Below are 27,363 nucleotides of genomic sequence, written 5' to 3' on the forward strand. Positions count from 1 at the left end.
CCCTCCCTTCCCTCTCAACCCCTCCCTCTCCCCCTCCACCCTCTCGCTACCAGGCAGTAACTATTTTGCCCTTATTTCTAATTTTGTTGAAAAGAGAGGATAAGCAATAATAGGAAGGACCAAGGGTTTTTGCTAGTTGACCTAAGGATAGTTATACATGGAGTTTACTTGCATTGCTTTCCTGTACATATGTGTTACATTCTAAATTAATTCTTGAACTAACCTTTTCTCTAGTTTGGACAAGACTTCAAAAACACAGGAAAAAAAATAAAAATAGACAAAGGGTATTATATCAAAGAAAGAAACTTCTAGTCACCAAAAGAACAGTATCAACAGAGTAAAGATACAACCTACAACATGGTAGAAAATATTTTCAGACTCCACTTGCGACAAGGGTTAATATTTAATATATGTAGGCAACTCAAAAATTGCAAAAATTAAAAACTAAAACCCAAGTCCAAAGTGGGCAATAGACCTGAATGGACATTTCTCAAAAGACATACAAATGGACAATAAGCATATAGAAAAATGTTCAACATCATTAATCCTCAGGGAAATGCAAGCAAAGCCACTATAAAAAATTTCCTAACCCTAGCAAGAATGCCCATTATCAAAAAGACTACACAGAACAAGTGCTGGAGAAGTTTTGGAGAAAAGGGAACCACTGTACAATGTTGACAAGATGCAGCCATTTTGAAAACGGTGTGGATGTTCCTTGAAAAAAAAATGGAATTTCCATATGATCCAGAAATTTCTCTCCTGGGTATATACCCAAAGGAAATGAAATCAGTGCGTCAGGTGTTAGAATAAATGCTAACTACATGAAGGCAACCAGTGGTAACTCAACTTCAGAACACTATGCAAACAGTGTTCTACTCAAATCTTTCCTGTTAGGTTTAGCAATCTGCATTGTTTAACTAGAAGACTCTTCTAGGATCACTAACCTGTTAGCTTCAGTAAACTCAACAACCAAATTTCTTTTCTGTTAGTATTTGGATTGAAGTTTGTAAGTATCGCCAGGTGGCACCACATAGCATGTGGGACTTGGATGGATTTGCACCTCTTCCACCATGGAGAACACTCTCCACTATCTATTTTTCTTTTATTCATTTATTCACACGTGCATACATTGCTTGGACCATTTCTCCCCACTCCCTCCCCACCCCCTCCCTCTCCCTCCCACCTCTCTTGCTTCCAGGCAGAACCTGTTCTGCCCTTTTCTCTAATTTTGCTGAAGAGAAGACACAAGCAATAATAAGAAAAACCAAGCGTTTTTGCTAGTTGAGATAAGGATAGCTCTACAGAGAGATTCCTGGTTTGTGCATGGGCACAAATGTATTATGTTAAGCTTTCTGTAATTTAACACCCACTTTAGAAGACTGAATTTTCAGACACCTGTTAGTGTGGAGTGTTACTATATATGTCAAAAAGAACAAATCCTAGGATTCCACAAGTTTTACTACCTGGCATGTTAACATCATTTATTGACAAACTATTTTAGCTAATCCGGGAATCTACATAGATTCCAATACTCCCTGAGAATGATCTGTGAATTTACTTATGCAGTCAAAATGGATTAAATTATTTGTACCAACCTGTCCACAGACACCAAGTTTAAAAAAACCAATAAAACAAATTTTAAAAGCAAACAAAGAAAACAAAATCCCCTTGCCTACTAAATTATTCTTTTTCTTAAGAAAACCAAAGAGATAATAAGGTAGTTAAAATACAGGAGAAAATGAGAATCTACAGAACATTTACTCATCTTATAAAGTAGCAAAGAATCCTGCTCTTAGATGTGAAGAGTTAATTTCCTAACATACCACAGATACCAATTGCAAAATTTAGATAAAATATGGAGATAGGACCAATTTTGAAGAAGTCCCACAATCTAAAAGAAGGTCTGGATGAATTTTTTCCTGTTTGGAGGTGGTTTTAGACAGAAGGCAGTTATAGTGACTCACAAAACTCTGCATTTTTTGAAAAATATGATTCCTTCAACTATCTGGGAATGCCTAGTCTATTTTCTTTTTTTAAACTTTTTAAAATACAATGTATCAAATTAACATACATGAATTCACCTCCTCAGCCATTCTCCTTCATTCACCTCTCCCCTGATTCCTGTATTAGTTTCAACAGGTATCATTTTTGCATTTACTTGTATTTGTACACATTTTTTGCACTGTATTCTTCAGCCTCCTACCTCCTCTTCCCATCACTTCCCCGCTTCCACTGATGCCAGTCCTTCTCCCAGGCAGGACTTGTTCAGCCCCTCCTGTTCTCCTAATTTTCAGAAGAAAAAAAAGAAAAAGTAAAATGAAAAACTTGACATTTTAGCTTGTTTGAGATAAAGGTAGCTACACTGAAAACTCTACATCTTTATCTGGGAGGTAAAAACAGAGAAAAACAAACAACAAAACACACACAAATAAGGTGTGTCACCAAGACTGCCAATTAGGTAGTATTTCAGGTATTTTAGGTATTTCAGAAAGGAGAGAATTAAATTCAAAAGAAGAAAATGAATCCAAAATTTCTGTGTGTAAGTTCTGTTAACATTTCTAGCTAATCTTTCAAGTAGGGATTCATCAATGAACCTGAAAATCCTTTAGACTAAGATCTGGTTTTCTGTCCACTTCACGTAAAACAGTCTTTGTTTTGAGTGAAACTGTGCTTTCTTCCAAAGCAAAAGCATCAGCCCTCTTCAGGGGACATTAACAGTATTCAGAATCTCTACAACAAAACCTTCACAATATTCAGGATACTATGGACAACTTTATGGAAATAAAGTATTATTATGAATTTTAATAATTATAATATTCACACAGATAGAAAAATAAAGCAATGAAATAGAAGAGGGACCAAAAGTTTACCCTGGTGTATATGGACACTTGATTGTTGACAAAGGGGACACTGTAGAAAGAAAAGTAAAATAGAATTAGACCCTTACCTCACTTAAATTTTATCTTCATGTAGGTATAGCCTAAGCATAAAGTACAAAACTATTGCTTTTTAAGGCTATTAAAGAAAAGTATCTTCTTACTTTGGTTATATAAAATTTCTTTGAGTGAAGGTAAAAATAAACACCAAGTAAGGAAGAAGAGGGGTTTAATCATATTTATATAAAGGATTTCTTTTCCTCAAAATGAAGTTAAAACCTCACTGAACTTCTACCACATACTTCAGCAAATTGGCCTATTGATGCTAAGCAATATGATTTTCTATATACTATTGCTTGACATAATTTTTTCTAAATTTTTAAAAAATATCATGTTGTGTGCAATATATTTGAGAAGACCAAAAATCTTCTTTTGGTTGTCCATATTACAGAAATAGTTCAGGTTTTTTAAATAGGTGCACACTGAAAACATTACAACTTTCAATTACCAATAGAATAGATAAATAATTTATGGCATATTAATCAATGGAATACTTGACAGTAATTCCACATACAATGTTGTCAATTTACTGGTGTTAGTATAAGAAAAAAATTGGTAATGGCTTGTGAAGATATAAGGAGCTTGTACCAGAATAAAAAATCAACTATTTCATTTAATATGTCAGGTTTTGTTTATTTGTTACTTTTAGCAACACTTTCTCAATGACAACACAGTACATTGATTTACATCCTAGTGTGCTCATTTACATTCACTATGGATTGCTAATTTGAGAATCCACAACCTTGAGTAGTCCTGCTATATAGCAAGGGGAATGAATGAATTATATTTAAATACTATTGTATGGTCCTAAAAATATGCTTCAAAAAGAAACAAAAAGCAGTTATTCAATATGTTTTCATTTATCTACAGTTATAAATAGGTGAAAGTAGTCTATATTAATAAGCATATTAAAATATAAAGAAAAATACATAAGGAAACAGTTACCATTAAAGTCAGGAAGTTGGTTCTTTATGATATAGTGCGTTGTGTGTACAAGGTCAATGTTTCACCTAGGAGTACCACTGTTTAAGTTGGTTGGTGGTTACATAGGTGTATATTTCATAATTATTTTTAGCACTTTAAATGTATGCTTTATGCAACTTTATAGTATATATGTTACATTCACATAACATCAAATAATTTTTAAAAATTAAGTTTAATATCAAAAAATTTCAGGTGACATAAAGTTGTATAAAGAATATATTAAGAGGAAAAAACACTACTCTACTGACCAGAATAATAAACTATACCATCATATTAGGCCAGGTTGAAAAATAAAAAATGAAAGAGGATTTTGAAATCATTTCATTAATATCATCTGCCCTATCACTCTTGGAAATAATGAGCAATTAGATAAAGGTATGGTAATAGAAGGTAGCTACAGAAAAGATTGAAAATATAAGGTAAACAGGTTTAGGGGTTATAAGATAAACATGTTTAGGGGTTATAAGGAATAATCATAGCTAGGTAACTATATGTGATAGAGGATGGGAAGGAATTAAAATAGGAAGGAATAAAGAAAAACACAACAAAAAGCCTTCAAAGAGAAGAAAAAACTATAGGAAAATTTCCTATTAAGAAATAAAATGTGATGATCACAAGGAAGAAAAAGATCACAATAAGGGATAGGATGTAGTGAAAATAATATATGGATGCAAATTAAATGACTCCTACTGTCAGAAGATAAAGAAGTTTGCTCTTTCAGGATCTGAATGAGGTAGGGATGAGGTTGAGACCACCTGGTGATAGCACCTACTCTTCTGGAGATTGTTAACTAAAAAGAAATGGAATATAACCCTATGCTTGTATCATATAATGGTGAGATGGGAACAGAATGACTATGATTGACTATGATAGACAAGATTGTTCAAAAAGTGGAGGAGAGGGAAACATGAAGCAGTCAGTGACTTAGAGGATTTCTAAAGTCTAGCTGTGGATCTGGTGAACGGCCTCTGAGTTCTTAGAAAAAAATGGCACACAACATGGGCAAAGAGACAATGGGCTGAAATCAACTGGGATTTCTATGTCTGTCTGCAATCCTTGCTATCCATGATGCCTCTCAGAGAGTAGAGCTCCACAGAGCAGTGCTGAGTCACATTATGCTACTAATCTAAAAGGATATAAATTTAGAAATTAAAATGAATATGTAGAAACTGTTATATGCCACTGATCACCAAAGTTGAGTGATCAATGGAGTCCTGATAAAAGAGTAGTATCAGAGTTATGTGGTGAGTCACGTGTACTGTTAGTTACATGGTACAGAAACATGGTACAGCACAAGATATTGTAAGTTTGAGTTGTTATGCAATAACTGATTGGCCAGTTTATTGCAGCTTTCATCTTTGACAACCTTTTAAATTATTATTAAGCTTATTATTTTTAAATATGGTTCAATATCATTTGCTAAATTAAGGAAGTAAGCATGATATTCTTTGTCTTTATCCAAATTTTCATAAAGTGAAAAAAACCTTCAACTTTGAGAATTCACCAGCAGGGTTAATTCAAATAATGACAGTAGAAATGTTTGTGAGGAAATGGAGATCGAATAAGTTCATAGTAATGTTATTTGAAAGTATGTTCTCTTATATTTTTGCCATAATTGATGGTAACGTGCTAAAACAACATTGTATTACTTGTGAGAATGTAGTAGATAATGGGGCAATTAGCTTTTAAAACTTAAATGACATTAACATAAAAAGCATAAAGAAATAAGTTTAACACCAAAGAACTATTTGAAAGACAGATTATTAAATTAAAAAGTCAACAGAAGCAGATGTTCGATATTTTACATATAAACAGTGCATTTCAGGCTTCTTATAAAATAGCACTTTGGTTTGCTAAGACTGAATAAAACATAAACAATTGAAAAAACATTAGTCAAATACTGCATTAAATATGTTTGCTTGGAAATGATCAGTGACTTTGTTGCAAAGAAGATAACTCAATTTCTTGTGAAACACCATATCTGGATATATTCAAATAGGGTGGACAGTAGAAGATCAAATAAAGATAGCAAATTATTATCATTTTACCCCAACAGACACACAAATGTTGTTGAAATGGCATTTTTTTTACTACATGGAAAATTGAAGCATGATGATTTATGATGGAACACTAGATCTCCACATTATAACTATGACAGCAGGGGTTGCCCACAAATGCAATGTGGAAGTTAATTTGGAGCTCAAGTATATTCCAGTGACACAGCTACATTGTCAGGAAAACTTTTTGGAGTAGTTATCTAATTGCACCAGAATATAAAGCAGCACAATTCTACCTTCATTGAAAAAATACATTAAAGTTCATTTTGATCAGGTGTAGGCAGCTCATGCCTAAAACACTAGGTACCAAAGAGGCAGAGATTCAGTGGGTCAAAGGTAAAATGTCCTTGAGAAACAGTCTCAACAGAGGAAGTGAGGCATGGTGACACCTGCCTGTCATCTCAGCTACTGCAAGAAGCATAAATAAGATTGAGGGCTAGACTGATTCCGGCAAAAAATGAGACCCTATCTCAAAAATAACCAGAGAAAAAAGGATCTGGTGGAGTGATTCACGTGGTAGAGCATCTCCCTATCAAGCAGGAAACCCTGGGTATTCAACCCTTAGCACAGTCAAAATACACATATTTAACATCATTTAGTGATGTTAAAAAAATTGTAAACTATATAAAGATTGACAGATCAAATTTGATATTACTCTTTGCTAAGTGATAAAACAGAAAATGATTATAATTATTATTAAAGGCTGAGCTGCCAAGGTTATTGAAGGTAATATTCTGTAGAGAAAATGCTGTATTATCTAGAAACAGAACTTTCTCAAAAGAAGAAATTGAAATGGCCAAAAAACACATGAAAAAATGCTCACCATCTCTAGCAATAAAGGAAATGCAAATTAAAACCACACTAAGATTCCACCTCACCCCTGTTAGAATAGCCATCATTAGCAACACCACTAACAACAGGATGTGGGGAAAAAAGAACCCTCTTACACTGTTGGTGGGAATGTAAACTAGTACAACCACTCTGGAAAAAAATTTGGAGGCTACTTAAAAATCTAAACATTGATCTACCATATGGTCCAGCAATACCACTCTTGGGGATATACCCAAAAGAATGTAACACAGGTTACTGCAGAGGCACCTGCACACCCATGTTTATTGCAGCACTATTCACAATAACCAAGTTATGGAAACAGCCAAGATGCCCCACCACTGACGAAGAAAATGGCTCAAGAAAATGTGGTATTTATACACAATGAAATTTTATGCAGCCATGAAGAAGAAAGAAATGTTATCATTCGCAGGTAAATGGATGGAATTGGAGAACATCATTCTGAGTGAGGTTAGCCTGGCCCAAAAGGCCAAAAATCTTATGTTCTCCCTCATATGCAGACATTAGATCAAGGGCAAACACAACAAAGGGATCGGACTTTGATCACATGATAAAGCGAGAGCACACAGGGGAGTTGTGAGGATAGGTAAGACACCTAAAAAACTAGATAGCATTTGTTGCCCTCAATGCAGAGAAACTAAAGCAAATACTTTAAAGCAACTGAGGCCAATAGGAGAAGGGGACCAGGAACTAGAGAAAAGTTTAGTTCAAGAAGAATTAACTTAGAAGTTAACACACATGCACAGGAAATCAATGAGAGTCAACTCCCTGTATAGCTATCCTTACCTTAACTAGCAATAAACCTTGTTCCTTCCTATTATTGCTTATACTCTCTCTTCATCAAAATTAGAGATAAGGGCAAAATAGTTTCTGCTGGGTAGTGAGGGGTAAGGGGAGAGTAAGGGAGGGAGTGGGGTGGGGGTAAAAGGGGAGTGGGGGGGTAAGGGGAGAGAAATGACCCAAACATTGTATGCATATATGAATAAAATAAAAATATAAAAAAAGAAAAGTTCATATGGTTTATCAGATAAGAATGAGCACAGAAATCTTAAACAGACCGAAACTACCATAAGAAAGGGACTAAAGCAGAATGAAAAAATATAGGTGAGATATACCAATTGGGATTATAATGCATACATACATAGAAACATCAGAAGGAATCTCCCTGTGTAGCTAGCTACCTTTATGTCAAGCTAAAATGCCATGTTTTTTTGTTTTATCTTTTCTCTTTTTCTCCTACAAAATCAGAGAACAGAAGGGTAGAACAAGTTCTACCCGGAAGGGAGGTTTGGCACCAGTGGGAGGGTGAAGGTGATGGAGAAAGTGGGGAGGAAGGTGAATACTGTGCAATAAAATGTGTACATGTATAAGTAAATGTAAAAATGATACCTGCTGAAACTACTCCAGGAATCAGGGGAGAAGGGGATGAAGGAGAATGGTTGAAGAGGTGAATTCATGTATGATTATATTTGATACATTGTAAGAACCTGTGCAAATGCCACTATGTACCCCCACCCATCACAACAATAAAGGAATAAAAAGATATAAAAAATATTAACCATACAGAACAACTATAAACTAAAAAAACTTGATATCAATTTTGCAGAATATGTAAAAAAAAGTGGGCAAATTTACTTATTTTTCTGATATTTGTTTAAAATTTATTATCTGTATAAAAATGGAATGCATCTTGTTAAAAATTGGTAGAAAAAGTCAAAGACCAAAAACATAAAAGAGAAATTGGAAGATTTCTACATATTCCAGAAAGTACCAATTAATATGTTCCAAAATTTAACAGCAGTTATTAAAGAGGTAGATGATGCTTCTACTATTGTACATTTGCCACATTTATCATGGAACATCTAGTAAATTTTATAGAGTATTTTGAAGTTTTTCATCCAAAAAATAAATTTGTTCATAGGAAATTCATGGACTTAGAATCCACTTATTTCATTAAAGTATAATAGAAACTAAATTGGGACTCCACAGTATAAATTATTGGAATTGCTATTGATGGGCTAAAGAAAAAATACACCATCATTTGCTTCATTTTGAGCAAATATGAAAAGCAAGTAACCTAAACTTTCTGAAATTGCTTTAAAATCTCTCATTCCTGGAACTGAGCTTCCAGGAATAGAAGCTCAGTGAGACTTATTTCTGTACTCTGAATGCTATTAAAACAAATCACAGACACAATTGAACTATGCATTATTCCCTCTGAGTGACAGTGCCATCCAGCTGATCGAGATTAGAGAAATTAATGAGCAAGAAGTGAAGTTATTTGCCACATTAAAACTTTAAGTGTTGACTGAGTCAGTGTCCATTCACTGTACATATTAGCACCTAAAGTGAGGGAATTGCTACTCTATTTCTAAAAGTTTTTTTTGGTCATGAGAGGAACCAGCTGTTGTAGAATTATAATTCCCACTGTCACTGCCTGTATGTGTATGTAATATGCAAGGTGTGTGTTTGCATATTTTTTCTTTCATATGCAATATCTGTTCTAATTATATTTATGTTAAAAAGCACTTTTTATTGCTGATGAACAAAATCTTTTTAAAGAAGTATTTGAACCAAGCATTTATTGAAATGTTTTAAGCAGCTAAAGTTATTAGTAAAATTCAGAAATTTGTAAAAGTGAAATATTTGAATCAAAGTAATTTAAAATTCTTTTTAAAAAATGGGAGATACATGCAAATGAAATCAATGTGATGAAATAAACCTTAAAAAGAATAAAGGCATTGTGTAAAAATGCATCAAGTGTAAGGAAGAAAATCAAGGAGTACTGGCTGTACAGTCAGAGAAAGGGAAGTGATTTTGGTGGAGAATTTACATAATTTAACGATTAAATATGGATTATATATAGAACAGTAAGCTCTCTCATTAGTCCAGTTTGGTGTAAGAAATTGGGCATATAAAACTTAAATTCTTCATTCCCTTTCTTTTATCTGAGGCTTATTACGTGATTTATTCCTATTCATCCAGAAAAATAAAGGTAAAGACTCCTGCCCTTTCAGAGTGATACTTCCGCTTCACAACACAGCATATGATGGCAAAGTGCATAAGAACATTCTTCTATTATCTTCAAAACAAAAGCTGATGTTTGGTGTCTGAGTATGTGCATCTAATTTTCTATATAACTTTGGAAAATGGCCTTGGTCCATAATTTCCTTCCAATCTTTGTCTTTCCTTAGTTATGTTATAAAAATTATTGACAAAATTCATATATTTTGAATCAAGGCAATATTGTGATTTCAGTTCATCTCTTGAGACATATAATATGTGTGTTACCCTGATTTCCATGGTATTCTTGCTGTAGATACCAGTTATCACAAAGATGGTTATAAGTGAAGAAGGCAATGTGGTCATCTCAGCTACTTATGTGCAGTTTTCAATACAAATTTACATACTCTGCTCCATTCACAAGAGTTTTGTCAACTTGCATTAGATAGGAATAACAGAAAGACTTAAAGACATCTCCTCTGTTAAATAAGAAAACCTAACAATTTTCTTAGAGCATGCAGGATCAATCACACATAATAATTACACAAAGTGATAACACACTTATTATAAAAGCATATAAACACCATTTAATAAACAGTGGCAGAAGCTATAAGAAAGGAGGAGAATAAACATTAACTGATGATGATAAGGGGGAAAGAAAAAGACATAGAGAGACTTAATTCTCACTTTCAATGTTACAAATATTTCTAGTCTAAGTTTCAAAGTTCTACGTCTACCAAGTCCATGATGACCACTTTTGTCAACAAATCATTTGCAAGGAAATGTGTGGCCCTAGAAGTTCACTGTCAGCCTGGAACATGTAGCAGATTACTAAGCATCTTTTCATTTGTCTTCAGTTCTATACTTTAAACACTTCTTGATGCCAAATAAATCAATATGAGAAATTCAGAGGAAGAATTTTTACCTGAGAACAGATCACTTTAATTCATGGTTCTCTGTTACCAAAAAACATATCCACTATAAGCAGGCAGTATAATGTCTAAGGGATATCAGTTTTTAACCTACTTATTAAACAAAATGATACATTCTTCTTAAACTTTAATTGATTACAGCACCAGAATCAAACCAATGGGGCAAACTTATTTTGTTTTTTCATCAATTTAGTTTCTGTCAAGTTCCATGGTCACTTCATACTGTCCCTTATAGTCACCAAATGTAGCCTGCGTATTCTTTTTATAGTCCCGTATTCTTCAAATCTATTCATCATTTAATTCCTTTCCATCAAAAATATAAACAAACACATTTATGCATTACCAGTGTCTATCCATTTAATTATAGACCCTTGAATTCTTCTCAGCTTGCTGGATGGGTAGATGTACTAGACATTTTCAGTCCTGGGATTCACTGGCATTTTCGGTAATAAGCAGATGTAGCTAGAAGACTCAAACATATCTTATCAATTGTCTTATTAATTCTCTAGAGACCTTCAGCTCTACCATTCTCTGGGAAAGGATGTTTCAAACACTTGTTTGCACTCAAACACTCTGCAAGCTTTGATATTCTGAGAAAGATTCAATTACATATAAAATCAAGTCACCTATAAAATATTCCATTGCATTCAAATTTTTAGAACCCAGTGGAAAGAGTTTTGATCTGGTAAGCAAGAGCTTTAGGTTATAATCCACTATTTGTAACTAACTACCTATATAGCTTGATACATGGTAACTATTCACTCATAAGTCTCAGTTTTTTCAGTTGGAAAATGATGAAGACATGCAGATAATGCATCTAAGTGATTCAAGTGAGACATTCAAAAGAGGCTTGAAGGCATTTTGACAAACTGTTGTGTTCAAGTCAATCTGAAGCATTGGTAATTAAGAATAGTCTGTTTGCAAAACAACACATTTGTTTTAGCTTAGAGAGATGAGGATAAGTTGTGTCACTTACTTTGGGCAATATAGCTTGTATAAAACTTATGGTTTTCCAGTTTTTATAGTAAATGATACCATGAACAGATAGAACTTTCTAATTAGCAGTGCACAACATACACCATTGAAAACATGTTACCATATCGTTTGGTGAAACTCCTTATCCATTGTCTTTTTTGTGCATTGATATTATATTTAGTCTACTTTCTGGCTGTGTATGTGGGGATCATTAAGTGAATAAGAGGCTGAAATAGTTGTATTTAGGCTTCTTACCAAATATTTACATGTCATGGGTGCGGTTTTGCAAAGAAGTTGTGATTATTTGCCAAGGAATATCAAGAGTCAAATACAACTGTTAGTATTTAAAGATTCTTCTGCCTATTTCTGCAAATACAGAGGATAAATACTGTCAGTTCAACATAAATATATAAAGTATATATAATTTGCAAATGATAGCCCTCTAAAGTTTTCACTGTTCAAAATATATGACACAGTATGAGATTTTCATCCAGATCTTAGGAGTTAATAATGCCATGTGTGAAAAATCAAGCAATTGTCTTACCCTCTGCTTGCTTTGAAACTAATGAGAAACTTCCATTAAAGAGTTTAAAATCTAATGGAGACATTGGAGTGGGAAGAGTAAACTTACACAGAACAAATGAAATAATAATTATAAAGGAAACAAAGTCTGAGCTTCATATTTTGAACAAACAGGAAAACACAAACTTGAATTTCAGAAGATTAACAACAGCATAGGGAATTTGCATAGGGAATGCAAATTATTATTCTGCAAGATGCTGCTTTGAGTGATGTTCAGAAAATTTAAATTGTAAGCAGCTACTTGCATCAGTCAATTGAGAACTATTTACTAACATTGCCCTCCTCGCCAAATATTTTTTCCTTTATTTCCACCAACTTGATTAGGAAGTTAATTTCAACTAATGAAATCCTAGTTGTATGTCAAATAGCAGAACTATGTATTACTTAATAATTATTCCTTAACTACCACCAAGACATGAGTAAAAGTGTGGAACCTCTGCTTATCCTTGAAATGTGTCATCTTTATCAGATACAGTGACATTAGTATTCACTTTATAGTTACTTCCTTATTCACTCTCCTTCCTTCTTCAGTTCTTCCTTCTAGAACCCTTTTCCTCCTCTTTTTTGTCTGCATCACCATTTAGACATGCTGTATTGTCTGGAGAGTTAAACATTTTCAAGATTTTCAAAACATAACATTAATAAGCATATCACCTTCTGTCAGTAAACTACATTTTGTGGGGTCACTAGAATGGAAAATTCATAAAGATATAAACAAACTAACAATAAATAATTGAAATGTAGTATGTGCTAGTTTGGTGGATATTTAAGAGGTAGTTTTGTATAATACATTAGATGTGACTCCAGACCAAGAATAAAAGAAGCTAAGTTCTGGTTCTTATTCCACTCCAATTAGCTATAACATTTTGTTTTTGTTTTTAAATTTCATTATATATTTATTATTAATATTGTAGCAAATGTGCAAAACCTTACAGCCAGATATACTAACCAAAGATATGTTAAAAAATCCATGAGAAATAGCTGGCCACATTTCAATTTTTTTTTCATTCCCCCCACCCCCTGCTTCTGGGCAGAACCTGTTCCATCCTCTTGTTCTCTGACTTTGTTGAAGAGAAAACATAAGACATAATAAGAAAAACATAGCAGTTTTGCTAGTTTGAGATAAAGATACCTATACAGAGAGATTCCTAATATTGTTACCATGCATATGTGTATTACAACTCGTATTGATTTATCTCTACCAGACCTCTTCACTACTTCTTAGTCCCCTTCCCATAGTGACTTCTAACTGTTTAAGGTTACTATATTCAGTTCTATACAGTGAGCATTTCAACTACATTCAAGTTTTAGGTTTCCTTCCTTTTCCCATGCGCAGTCAGTCCCCCCTTAGTGTGTGACCCATGTCCAATAATATTTCTACATTTGTTTTGGGTCTATAATCTGCATATGACATAGACCTTGCTATTTTTGGCATTCTGAGCCTGACTAACTTTTCTTAAGATGATGTTCTCCAGTTCCATCCATTTACCTGCAAATGACAAAATTTCATTCTTTGTGGATGAATAAATTTCCACTGTGTATAAATACCACATTTTCTTAATCCATTCATCAGTGGTGGGGCATCTTGGCTGTTTTCATAGCTTGACTATTGTGAATAATGCTGCAATAAACATGGGTGTGCAGGTGCCTTTAAAATAACCTGACTCATTCTTTTGGGTATATCCCTAGGAATGGTATTGCTGGATCATATGGCAGATATATGTTTAGTTTTTAAGATGCTTCCCTATTGTTTTCCAAAGTGGTTGAACTAGCTTACATTCTGGTCAGCAGTCAGAATGAGGGTTCCTTCTCCCCTCATATCCTCACCAAGCTTTGTTGGTGGTGTTCTTGATGATAGCTATAACACTCTGAAAAATTATTTTTCTTACTCTGAGGGTGGAAGAAATAAAACAATGCAAAATGTGTTGTAAAAGAGAAATACCAACTATTTACTACTTTCATTCTTTCTGCTAGGATTAGGAAGAATACATGGAGAAAATGAAATTTGCACAAGGCCTTGAGGTTGTGATGAATTCCTATAGTCAGAAAACAGAATGAAGAATAAAGGAAGAGAATTATTTCAAACTAAGTTCAAGTATCTATGAGAAAAATATACACCATTTTTGGACACTGAGGAAAGATCTACTTCAAAGAAGGCATACAATGCTGTCTCAATACTTGTAGCATTTACTACTGGTAATTTCTAGTAGCCTAGCAAAGATGCAAAATTTTCTTGGACATTTAAGAGACTAGTAGAATAAACATATTGTCACAAACATGAAATTCAGTATGTTTTCTGAAAGCAATTCAGTATTTCTTAATATTTATTTTCTTAAAAAGTTGTAATAATCTGCCATGAATTACTGCTCTTTTTTATTAACATATATTAGTTGTACAAAATGGTAAGTTTCATTGTGATATTTTCATATATGTATATAATGTACTTTGGTCATTTCTCTCTTTTATCCCTTCTCCCTATTCCTCCCAGTCCCTTTTTTCTTCCTTAATAGTCCTATTCCCACTATCTTGGGTGTTTTTCCAGATTCCAAGTAGGATAAAAGGCTTGTGATATTTGTCTGAGTCTGGCCTAGTTTGCTAAGCATGATTTCTAGGTTTATTTATATTCTTGCACAGTTCATGATTTCACTGTTCTTCATGACTGAATAATAATCTATTGTGCAAATATACTATATTTTCTTTATCCTTTCATCCATTTTTTAACTATCATGAGTAGGACACAACAAACGTGAGCATGCAGGTTTCTCGATTGTATGTAGGTTTTGATTCTTTCTCGTATATACCCAGAAATGGTATAGCAATACACATGATGATTCCACTTTTAGTTTCTTGAGGAGCCTCCATGCTGATTTCCCTAGTAGACGCACTAATTTATGTTCCCACCAACAGTGTATAAAGGCTCTTTTTTTCTTGTGTTCTCACCAGGATTTGTTGTCCTTTGTTTTCTTTTGTATTTTTTATAATTGTACTGGAGGTGCATCATGACATTTACAAACATTCTTAAGATATATCATATTTGAATTCACCCCCTGTATCATTCTTCATTGTTTTCTTGATGATTCCCAATAAATTTCCTTCCAACCAACATTTAGTGAACAGGATCAACTTTTAACTGAACTATTTCCATGACATTTCTACATTAGAGTTTTATTTGTTGAATTTCATTTTTTCTTGTTATTATGCTATTTCACATCACCAGTTAAGCAAAATGGATCAATGATTCCAAAGGTTATTCAAAATCTAAAAGTGGGCAAGAAAATGGTAAATGTTAGAAACCTTATTATGACTTTGACACTAACATTAGCAAACACTTGAAATATATGTTGCAAAAATAACTAACTCTTGCAGTTATTTATCATGAGTTTTCAAATGACCTGGAGTAGAAAACTAAAGATAGGAAGTATGACAACATCTACTGGAGAAATAAGATTTTATTTGACCTTCATTTTTTCAGCCTCTTATACTCACTGTATTGTCTGCTAGGAAGCATAAGCTGGAGGCTACCTTCTTTCATGCTTTTGATGTTTTTAACAGAGCATAAGAACTTCTCATAAACTTGTGACTAAGTTAGAGACAAAATTCCTGTAGGAAAGAACACAGAATGAGATGGAAAATTTTTCTGTCACATGAACAGAGATTAACATTCTCCATTGTTAGATAATGCATACTTTCAATTGACTGGGATATAAAAAGTGCAATTACTATCCTGAGCATGTACTCTCAGATACCTGTTTCACAACTGGAGGAAAAGCCCTGCAGTTTGGGTTATGAAATATTCAGTTTCTGTGGAAGGCAGAGGTCTTCCATGGAAGCCTGAAGAAAAAGGCCTCTTTTCTGTTTATCTCTAAAAATCATACTATGGAAGAAGTTTCTTATTTTTTTTCACCAATTTCACAAATATCTAGTCTTACTGACCACATACATGGTTTTGAATTTGCCAAACACTTACCCTAGCTCTTCTCTGGAACATACTTAGAACTCCAGATATCTACTTGCCACAGTCTCTTACTCCTTCAAGGCTATGATTATCTCTATTCCTTTCTATGAGAACCACCATGAGCACCCCATCCCTTCTTCCCTAAGAAGAAATCTTTACTCTAAGAGAAATCCTTCTTACTCTATTCAAATATTTTGTTGCCCATATCAGTTTCTAACACACAAATCTACTCATTTTTAAAGTGATTATTTATCACCAAATTTCCCCTCTAACATATAAATTGCTCAAGAATAGAGAATTGTATCTGATGTATTCTATAGACCAGATTTATGTTGAGTATCTAGGATATTTCTTAACAAATAAGAGATGTTCAATAATTTTTTCTCAGAGAATAAGCTAGGAAGAAGTCTTGTGCTAAGATTCACAGTTGACCTGACCTTCAGTTTACTTATTTGAGCACATTAATTTTGATTCACTTGGTAGATAAACATTACCTTATAAAACATGATACAGTAAGGTTACATGTCCCAGTAAGGTACTGGGACAAAGGGCAGATGAGATTGAATGTGAATGTGATGGGCACCACAAGTAGTATGTGGTGGAAAAAACTTGGAAAGAAAGGAGAGAAACCACAGAGGGTGCTCTGATGGGCAGATGATGTGAGCAGGTGTGGAAAATAAGGGAGCAATCTGCCTCTGTTCCAAGGTCAGAGCTCATTGACTGACATACCAGGGGTTAGGTCCTTTGTTCTAAGAATCATGGCAGTGTTGAATAACCAAAGTTTTCATTCCCTTAGTCCTGAATCTTCTCTGTCACAACCTATCAATATTACACTACTCCTTTTTTTCTATCCTTTAAGGAAGAATGATGATCAGCTGCTAAAGAAAAGTGAACAAACAGATCATGAAGAAACAAGAGCAGTGTCATAAGCACTTGTGAGCACCATTGTTCTGACAGCCCTGGGGAACACAATAGTTTAAATAAGTGGTTGAGTTGACTGTTGCTGAAGAGGAAAGGCCTTGAAGTTAGGTAAAAGAGATGGAGTTTAAAAAATGAAACAAGAAATAAATACTTAGACATTCCTGCTCTGTGCTTAGCATTCTCCTGTTTTCCTTCAAGGGTGATGCTATTTAACACTTTCAGCAAATACATGTGGAAGATTCTATTAAAACCAATTGTAGGTGCAGCTAATGAGCCTCAGATAGATTAAGTCACTTTCCTGAAGTATATAAAAGATTTTGTAAAACATACTGCCAATTAATTCATCTCTGAGCCTGTGAGAAGTCTTTGTTATAGGATGTGAGGCTTCTCTTTAAAAGTTTTACTGGGCATATGTTTGAATCCAGGGATTTCAAACAAATTGACAAAATGCAGTTTCTTATCCTTTAGTTTTTTTTTAAATTTATTTTATTTATATTTCACTTTCTCAGGTGGGACTTTCCTGGTTGTCAAGACCAGGTTAGCCAACTTGTTTCACTCTCTGCCAGTACCTGCACTTTTCTGTTTTAAACACCTTCCACTTTAGTAATCATATAATGTAGTATGTACATTCACTTTTCTGCCTTCTTCAACCACAAAATTCCATGACATCAGAGACTGTGTCTGACTAATTAATGTATTCCCAGAATGGGAGAAAGGAAGAGAAATAAGGAAGAAAAAAAGGAAGGGATGGAAGAAGAAAGGGAGGGAAGGAAGAAAAAGCCTCTTCTGGGAACTTCAGTAACATACCAAATACCTCCATAGTGTGTGTGTGAGGGGGATTCAAATCTAAAAGCTTGGGAGGGAGATCTTTCTTAGACATCAGGATCCTAAATTCTCTTGAACTGATAGGAGAGATTAGTTCTGATCTGAAAACTTAGACAAATTGTCTGAATTCAGGCTGAGGATCAATGAGAGTAAATTTCTAATATTAAATTAGCTTACCACCAAGATTGACAATCAATGAAAGATATATGTTTTAAATCTGTATTCTGTATGCATATCTATCTTTATGTCAACACTATACTTTCTTGATTGTTGTAACTTTGTAGTTAATCTTGAAATATATTCTTATAACTCCAGTTTTGTTCTTTTATTTCAAAAATATGTTGCTCAAACTAGATCCATTGTCTTTTAGAATCATAGTATCATTTTGTACAAAAAAAATCTTATAGGAAGGGTAAGAATATGTTAAATCTATAGAAGACAAATTACAACTTCAGTTTAATTAAATCTATAGATAATTTAGATTTTAACAATGTTTTTTCTTCCAATCTATGACCATGGTATCTTCCTCTACTTAGGTTTTCTTTAATTTCAATGAGTAACTTCCTATAATTTTCAGTTTTATATACAATTTGTTCACTTTAGATCTTACACATTTTTTTTGTTCATCCATAAGTATTGGATATTTTTCATGCAGTTGAGTATTTTAAATTTTAATTTCAAATTTTTTTTACTACAGAGAAATGCATTAAAATTTAAGTCAAACTTGTACCATATAAAATTCCTAATATTAATTTTATTATTTTAACTTTTATACATTCCATAGAAAACAAAACAATCATGTTATCTCTACAGCCAATCATGTCATCTATACAGACAATTCTGTTTTTAATTTTAATTATTTTGTATCAGTTTCAGTTGTTCTTTTTGTACATATTTTATTTTATTAAACAGCCTAAGATGTTGATGTAAAGTTGAATAAACCAGCAAAACTAAACATCTTTTTTTGTTACTGATTTTAAAGGAGAAGCATTGATTTTTTTTTAATCATTAATTGTAGGCTTCTCATAATTTCTTTTTGCAAATTAGGAATTCTATTGTTATTTTGCTGCAAGTTGTTATTTTGAATGAGTGCTGAATTTTGTTAAATGTTTTTCTGCACCTCTTGAGAAAATAATACTCCATTTTGTTTTTAATCTATTAATATGATAAAATTATCAACTAAATTTTGAATATTAAACCTGCCTTACATGTTTTAGACACATCAGCAAATTCAAAGTTTTACATTGTTATTTACTTGGTTACAGTTTTTTTTTAAGTGTCCACTTATGTTTTTTCACACAGTTCACATATTAAATTGAACACTTTTGAAGTTTGATTTTGAGGTTTTCGGCAAGCCCAGAGAAGCCTTTGGTCCAATACTAATTTTGTTCATCTATTAGGGTGATATTATGAGGTTTCTTTTTGCCCCACTTATTACAAGGTTTTCCCTTTTTGGATCAAAGTATCATAACTTATTTTCCAACTAATAGCTGCCTATTCTCTTTGATTGTCCCATATACAAGTGAGATAAATACACACCAGGTAAATATGTAGCCAAAACACAAGAAGAGTCTTGTGCAAAAACTGATAATTTGAGAGGCATAGTAGCTTTGATCAGGATGAAGCAGTGGTGTAAGAAATTCAGAAAACAATATCTTCACTATAAGAAAAGGTTATGTATAAAATTATCTTGAATGCTAAATCAAAATTAATTTAATCTCCAGATATAATTTCCTGGTTATTATCTAAAGACGATGACACTATACAAAGACTAAGAATCAACTATTATTTGAGGCCATTTCAGTGATGCATTGTTCATCCATCAGAAAACTAAGCAACTATTCATTCCAATAAAGTAGTAATTTTTCAGATTAGATTTTTAAAAAATATTATGATTGACTAGATCAATATGATTATGCTGTAAACTACTGTTGCATACATGAATAAATGAGTTTTCTTAGCATATTTTTAAAGATTGAAAGAGTATACTTTCCCAGAAGGAGAAATGAAACAATTAATTCAGGTTTAGGAATTTTTCAAGTTTGCTAGTTAATTCTGATAATGCTAGCTGACATTTATTGAGAGCTTGGTATGCTCCAAATCTTGTCACACATTACTTTGTGATGATAGCATCTTGAAGTTGATATAGAGTACTCGGTTTATTTTCCAGTGCTGTCAACGTCAATGTATTAATGGGAAAACTTACAATTTCTAAGCATTTGTTCATGGGTGGAATGACACTTAGGAGAATCTGATCAGAAATAGGATATAAACAAATCTCTTAAACACTTTGTAACAATATTATTTTTGATAACATGCCACCATGAACTTTGCATATCTCTTTGATAGTCGCAATGTAGACAATGACATCTTTCATTAGTTTGTAACATAGTCTTTATAACATTTTATGTTTATTTGTATATGTATATATGCATAAATCTGTATTTGTGCAGACCAGTGTGTTTATATAATTTCTTAGCATATGCTTCCAACTGGTTATTAAAATAGAAACAGTAGTGGTGTCTTTTCTAAGTTTGACATTAGTGTAAATTTTTTGTATACTTAGACATTCCAATATATTAGTCTAACCATAATTTCACCCAAATTCAAATTCAGAATAGTAGATTCCAGTCTAATGTGATGCAGAAATAATTTGTTCATTTTGCACTTGTCAGCCTTAGTTCGATCTAGGTTTCAAAACTCACATTAGAAAACATTGTTTAAGTGAATTAAACATAATTCAGTTTTTCAAACATTGTTGGGGCTAGCAGTAGAGTGACAGAATCTCTTAAATTGCTCAAAAAAATTACCTTAAATTCAAAGATCAACTCCCATGAGTTTAATTTTATCAAAGAAGAAACGTCTTGTCAAATACAGTCCCAACCAACATAATCAGTAGCTTTCAAAGAGTGTTTGGCATTGAGAAGGACTGAAAAACAACATAAGAGTCAGAGAAACAGACATCGATGGCCTGTCAAATTTTTTTGTAGACATGTTGCTATTATCAAGCACATCAGGATAAAATAAAATGACCTATCTGACCACAGGCTTACAAATATCCTGGGAAGGACAGAAAAATGGTGAATCAAAAGGTAGCTTTGTTGCATGTCCCCTCCAGGCCTTTTTATTGACAAGAATGACAATGGTCCCAAGATGCACCATTATCTATGACCAGCAAGCAGACATCAAATGCTTCTGAGCTGTATCTGTCAGAATAGAAAATTCTGCTCAAAACAGACAGGGCTTGTTACATTTTGCTCAGCTAAGGTTTGTCAAAAGCCAGGGTCACTTGTGTGTGCCCTGCCCTGAAGGGGAATTGTAAAGGGAGAGAAGTACATGATTCTTCAATGTTTCTTCTGCAAGGAGACTTGGAGTCTAGTTGACCAAAATGTTTTGAAAGTCAAGTCATGACTCAAAAGAAGTGGAAAACAAAGTTAATAGTCTGTCATTTAACTGCTTAGGAATGAGGTTCACATGCTAAAGAGTCAGAGTTTTAAACGATTTCTGCATTTGGAGAATTTTTTTGCTAAGTGTGATTTGTTATTTCAAACTCAAAAAGGGAAATACTACTGTTACTGAAATTGGAAGAAACAAGTTAATGTGTCCTGGCCAAGCATTTTATGCCATGGAATTATGGAGTTTATTACAGTCTAAAATATTTACACTGGTAAGAGATTTCTCTAATTTGCTTTCCTTTGACTAAAGAGAGATTTTATATACAAATGTCCAGTCTCTGACACTTAAGTAAACTCACTAACTTGTGGAAACATCTGTTAACCACTCTCAAGAAAATACAAGTCAAGAGTATTTCTTTAATTGACTCCTTAACAAAATTAATAAAAAACTTTTTTCCTCATTTAATAAATTTGAGGGTGAAAATAGAGCCATTACAACGGAAGTGTTTGTGAACAAAGGAATTATTTTTTTTCTGCCTTTAGCTTCCAGATCTTTCCCCCCTTTCTTTCCCACCTACTTTTCCCTTTCTTAACAGTTCTTTTATCTTTGTTTCTATTCTCTTCTCTTTATTGTTCAATTTCTCAATTTATAGTTTACTATTATTCCTAGATACATGAGCAATCTGAATTTTGATCAAATTTGTTATAAGTGATATTACAAAGAAAAGTTATGCATTTTATATTGTCATACTTTTATAAATTAAAAAAAATCTGCAAACTGATAGCAATGGTTGCTTTAGATTGCACATATGGTCTCTCCTAAAAGATTGTTTTCTTTGCCATCTTTAAAAGTAGGAGGTAAATAATTTTAATTTAATATCTTTAATTCTAGACACCTAAAAAAAGGAGAGTCGAGAAATTTGACAATGCTGAACTTGAATTTTTACTTAGAAACAATCCTCTATAATATAAGATGTGGTGCAAGGCAGAATATATGATTTCCAGTGTATTACAGTTTTCAGCATTTACCATTTTATTTATTCTTATGGGTGTGAGTTGGGAGTTCTGCCCAAATGAATTAACAAGTTAAGCTAATTAGCTATTTCTTATATTCATAACTATAGAATTTCAGTTAGTGATTAAAAGTTTAGAATATAATGATTTAACTTTTCATGAATGGAAGTTCCTTGTTCATTACCACATTTTGAACTTTTCTAGAAGTTAGAGCAAAGTTTGGGAGTTTTCACTATTCACACTCATACATTAGTGCCCAGCACAGCAAGAGCTTAAGTGCTGAAGGAAAGCTTATTGCAGAATAAAAGAAAAAGAAGAAAAAAGGGAAGAAACAAGGAAGAACAGAAAGAAAGGAAAGCATGGAAGGAAGGAAATATTTTGAATAAAGAAAATTAATCTTTCTTTTTTTATTACTGATATACTAATAATGTTGTAGATACTTTAATCAATACTATTGTTCAAACTCATGAAACAAGAAAATTATGGCCTTTATTACAAGTGAACATTATAGTGAAACTCATGAGATCCTACAAGTGTTGGTACAATTAATTTTAGAAAAGCTTCAGGATGATTGGCGACACATGTTTTTCTTGATAATTCTTTGTTTCCAATAATTGTTTGCCAAGTCATCTATCTGCCTTGACTACTTCTTAAGTGTACTGTGAGAAACATCGCCCTACCCTCACCATTAATGGAGGAAATGTTTCTGTGGTGACAACAATTTCTCATGGCTTGGAATATCTTTTAATCTTTCATGTCTCAAAAATTTTCTCTACACATTTCATTCTTCTTCTGCATTAGTTTAAAAAAAGGAATAGTAGATTTGGAGTCAATAGACTGTAGGTTCAAGTTCTAGGTCTGTCATCCATTACTAGCAGTACTATCATAAAAAATAATTTGGTGTTGACATGCTTTAGTCTTCAATCAGCACAGTGGAGTCAGAAACTTTTCCTCATTTAGATCACAGTATTGTAAAAACTCAATTGAAAGTGCCACACAAAACATGTAAATGTGACATTTTAAAAAAAAATCTGAGGTGTCATGCGTTTAAACAAGAAACATAAAACTTAAGGACAAGCTCCCACCCGTAAAATAAGCCATATAATTTTATCCTTTCTATTACTTACCTAAGCTAACAAAGAAAATTAAAATGAAGTTAGTCTGATAATCAATTCACCAATTTTTAAGTAGTCAATTCTTTAATGGAGTAAAATAATGGGCCAATCAATGATAGCAAAATTAAATACCAGAAATTATGTTCTGGGGTAATCTGGAATAATTTTCTTTCTTGTTTATTTTTTCACTTGAGGCTGCATGAGGCCCTGGATTAAATCTCAGCACCCTGCCCAAAATAAATACATATATACATATGTATGTGCATACAGACATACAAAGAGCCTTCCAATATTCCAGTAAAATTGTGTTGTACCCCTGATACAGTACAAGAATTCCTAAGGGTGTACACAAAAATTCTAATCATACCTTCCCAACCTTGTATAGTTTTTCAAATGATTTGTGTCACTTTCTCTGACAAAACTCTGAAATTTTTGTTCCGTTTTCTCAAACAAAATCAGATGACTAACTCTTGAATCTTCTTATGTTTCCTAGATGAGCCTGAACACTTTGTTTGTATTACTGTCTTTGTTATTATTGCTCTTTTATCTGCCAGACTCTACTTATCTATTTAAGCAACTACTGCAATGAAATCACGAGGACTTTGAGGCAAAGAGACTATGTGGTGTTATGTTAGACCCAAAACTGAGCCTAGCATCTGGACTTTGCATGTGTTCAGCAAGTGTTTGTTTTAGGAGGAATTTAAGAGCTATTACACTACTCATCAACAGATAAATAAAATTCTAAACGATAATAAGAAGAGAATACATGAAGAAGGATTGTATATGAACACTCTAATTGAGTTTTCTTTACTCCCATCCACTGTCCACTTGGAATATCTTTCACCCATTGTCCTTCTGTCTACCTTAGAAATAGTCAATTTTTGTGTGCATTTTCATTCCAGTCAGAAAACTTCAAACATAAACTTATTTTTAAGTCCATGGCTTTCAACTATACTTGAAAGAGAAAAAGGTTTTCTGAATTCTGACTTGTGATAAAAAATGAGGGTATATGGTCTTGGTACATGGCTCAAGTAGTAGAGTGCTTGCCTAGCAAGTGCACAACCCTGAGGTCCAAAAACAAAAAGTATATACATTAAAACATGCTTATTGCAGCATTATTCAAAAAGCTGAGATTTGGAATCATCCTAGATTCCTATAAATTGATTATTGTGTAAAGAAAATGTAGTATGTATGTACAATGGAATACTATTCAGCAAGAAAAAAGAACAAAATTGTGGCATTTGCTGGAAAATGGCTGAGACTGGAGATCATCATGTTAAGCAAAGTAAGCCAGGCTCTGAAGGACAAATGTTACATGTTCTCTCTCATATGTGAAATACAGACCTAAATTATCTACTTATATCTTTCTATCTATCACCTATTATCTATCTATCTAGACTTAGAGTAAGCTATAGGAAGGAGCCAGGGTTGTTAACATCTTATGAGAACAAACATTAAGAAAGACTTACTATCAATGAAGGAAAAGCCAAAGTGGCTTTTATATTTGTTTGTTTCTTTTTTATTGCTGTGCTGGGTGGGAGTACATTGTGGCATTTACAAAAGTTCTTACAATATATCAAATATATCATACTTAAATTCACCTCCTCCATCATTCTCTTTTGTACAATTCAGGTGAAAGGTAAGCTTCTAGCAATTTAAACTCCCCAAAGCAAGAAGGGAAGAAGAAGAAAAGAGAGAATATGAATATTTGTTTGGTTAAGTTTAAAATCTGAGTAAACTGAACTTAATACATAATGTGATTTTTATAACTTTAAATTAAAAACTGAACATTCTCAGCTGGAAATTGAAATGGAATGACTAAGAAAACTTTGGGTATATACTACATGTATATATTTATACTCAAATGTGTGTGCTGTTTTGACTACACAACTTAAACTGGCTCCATATCTGTGTAGGAATTAAGAGTTTATTGGGTCTTAGTGAGACTTTGTGAATAATCACAATGGATATTTGGCATAAAGTAGCAAGAGTTTTAAAGAATAATTTTGGGTAATTCATCCTACACTAGTCATAAAAATTGTCTGCTAAGTTTTGCTATTATTCACTACTACAAAGCTATAATGTCATAAAAAAATTACTATTTATGCTTTGTTTTTTGTTTTGAATAATCTGTGAGAAATAAATTCTGGGCTTCTATTTGCAAAACAACTATCCTTTCACTAATTTGAAATTCAGTTGATTTAAAAAAATTCAGATATATGTTCAGTGAATACTTAGAGTACATCACTAACAATCTTTATGCCTTGAATAAGTAGATTAACAGGTCCAAAATCCTTAATTCTATTGCTTATGAGTTGAGTCTAAATCACTTGTGCTAGCTTTTGAGAAAAATCATTGGGAGGCTCAAAAGCATTAATATTGAAACAAAATGCTCTAAAATGCAAATTACTGATTTATCAATATATTTTACTAATACATATAAACACTTAAAGATATTACAGTGAAATAATATTTTGAAAATATAAGTATAATGAAATAGTTTAAGTAGTTGTAACTACTTCTTAATCACTTATGATTAAAATTATATGAACGCTTAACTTACTCTGTTCCTTTGTAACACCTAATTGTAACTTCATGACTGACAAGCTCTCTTACTATAAAGTTCATAAAATTAGAAGAATAGATTATTGAAAATATATGCTAATTTTCTTTCACAGGCCATCATTAGACATATTTGCCTTAAGAATTATTTTAAACATAAATGTAATTTTTAAGAACTGGTCTTGAATACTAACTCAAACAAAAAATCAAAAATCTTTTCCTGGATATTAAGGATTAAAGGACTTCCAGAATCATAAATTGGGTTACTAAATCTTGATTCAAGTGGGCAACACCTAGGCTTTAAGAAATCTCAGAGGTCTCCAGAAGTACTCTTGTACGAAGACTCCTCGGTAATTCACATTTAAAGTCTCTCTTTTCTATCCACCCATCTTTGTTTGTTTATATTGTCTATGTGATGGGAATGGCTAAAATTTTAATATATGCTGAACAAGTTTATCACAAAATTGTCATCAAAATGAAAAATAAAATGTAAATCATTATGCAGCATTTCAGTACTATTTTCATCTTGGAGTTTGAACTGCAACTTCAGTTATTATCTTTGAATATCAGGAAGAACAATATTTTTTTCTCTCTGTCATTGCCAGACACCATCAATATGATAAAAGATGATGCCTAATAAAAAAATTAATTTGAATATCAGAAAGATAAATCCAAATAGATCAATTTTCCCTTACATCCATAGCTCTTAGAAACTTACAATAGAAAATTTTTGGAAAATGTTCAAATTACAAGGGCAGCAAGATGGGGTAAGGGAGATTCAAGTTGTATTAAAGATCATTTACTGACTGCTCTGTACACTTAATCACTGTGCCTCTATTTCCAAGTCTGTAGATGAAGCCCACTGACACCAAGCTAGAACAAGGAAATGATGATGTTCATGTCAGCTGCCACTTTGGGGAACAAGGATTTTCTTTTTCACTGCTGAGAAAAGAAAATAAATGTGGAATAAGGAGCACTATAAGCCATTTCAACTGGTCTACCTTACTCTTTGCCAAGATATATGAAGTCATTTATTTCTCATTCTTTCTCTTTGGTTTGAAATTTACCTATTGAGAAACTTATTTGAGGTGCAAATTAAGAGTTTTTGAATTTTAGAGGTAAAGTGAAGAATGTCATTAATCTTCCAATGCACTAGTCTTAGTAAAACACACTAATGGCATTTTTCATACTGTAATTCATCTCTTTTTCCTCTTAAAGTAGAAAGTATTCCAAAGCCTTGATTATAAGTATTCCAAGA

The sequence above is a fragment of the Castor canadensis genome, chromosome 4, assembly GCF_047511655.1.
Source record: "Castor canadensis chromosome 4, mCasCan1.hap1v2, whole genome shotgun sequence".
NCBI lineage: Eukaryota > Metazoa > Chordata > Mammalia > Rodentia > Castoridae > Castor > Castor canadensis.